Source organism: Theobroma umbraticum, unplaced genomic scaffold (genome assembly GCF_002168275.2).
Source record: "Theobroma umbraticum cultivar Fairchild unplaced genomic scaffold, ASM216827v3 scaffold_51.0, whole genome shotgun sequence".
Taxonomy (NCBI): domain Eukaryota; kingdom Viridiplantae; phylum Streptophyta; class Magnoliopsida; order Malvales; family Malvaceae; genus Theobroma; species Theobroma umbraticum.
The window spans coordinates 9,390,722-9,392,081 of NW_018397260.1; the positions used below are offsets into that span (position 1 = coordinate 9,390,722).

The window sequence follows — 1,360 nt, forward strand, 5'->3', positions numbered from 1 at the left end:
TTTCGAACCCTTACATCATTCTAGTGAGATACAAAGGTATTTTTTCACTTAGAGAATTTTCCAAACGAACTCACCTTTATAAGTTTTCTCAAAAAGTCCCATCATTAGAGCCATAACTCATATACAAAATATACCGAGATACCATAACATTTACATAATGCAATCATGGTGGGTGGTAGGCTATAAATATTAATAGACATTCATACTTTATGTTCATCATTATTATTATTTCTTTTTTTATTTTATTTCTATTTTAACTTTTTTTATTTATTAATATCTTTTTTATTAATATTTTAAAGAAATGTTTATTTGGATTAAAGTATTGTGATTTAAGATTGAAACCTTCCCATGAGTTACAATCAAATCCCTCTATTAAGAAAATTAATCTCAAAATACAATTTCTCGCGTCCTCAAGTAAAAATTCTATCATTGGTATAACCCATAATATGTTTATATTATTATTATTATTTTTAAAAGCATAAATATTTTATAAATTTTTTCATATATGAACGTTCTACTTTTCTACTCTAACGCAACAATATTCCTTTTTTTAATTAATTAATTTAAAATATTATTCAGCTTAAGAAATATTAAGATTTAAAAACTAAACCCAGTTAATGAGTTGAGTCATAACCCCACTAAATATGTAACCCCATAAAAGTAAAATGAAATTAAAAGACAAAATAAAATGAGATTTCTACAAGATCTTGCTGACCTCAGTACTAAGTACTTGTGATATTACTCTTTACAATTGTAGGTAGTAAATTGTGACTGACAAACCCGTTCTTCAGAGCTTGAACAAACAAGGTTTTATTATTCATAAAGTTACAAGATGCTATTATAGTAGAACAACCTAAAAATATGCTGGAAGTTCCTTTATAGTTGCAAAATCATACAAGCTAATAATAAACAGCAGCAAGACGTGGAGTAATCAAGAGTTCGAGGGGAGAGGCCTTTAAGTTCTGTGCCTGTAAAGGTATGGTAGCCATTAATAGCCTAAAAGTAAGCTGAAGTTTCATTTATTGTTGCAAATGCTACAAGCTAATAACAAACAACAAGAAGACGTGGAGTAATCAAGACTTTGAGGGGAGAGACCTTCAAGTTTGTCATCCCTATGGCTTCACCCATATCAACTGGTTCATCTAAAGTGGTCCCTAGCTCGAACCCTTGCAGCAGATTAGCTAGCGTCAGCTCCAACACTTGGAGCTCAAAGGAAACTCTAGGAAACATTCTTCTACCACTCCCAAATGGGATCAGCTTGAAATTCTGGCCTCTAATATCAAAATCCTTGTAGGTAGTTAGGAATCTTTTCGATTGAAATTCACAAAGATCCGACCATACGCGTGGATCGCGATGAATT

General features: G+C 31.2%; 1 protein-coding gene across 1 annotated transcript in view; it reads right to left on the reverse strand.

Moving 5' to 3' along the window:
- Positions 1–1,360, reverse strand: part of LOC110416926 (F-box/FBD/LRR-repeat protein At1g13570-like) — a 90,045-nt gene that overhangs the window by 34,423 nt on the left and 54,262 nt on the right. The window lies entirely within an intron of this gene.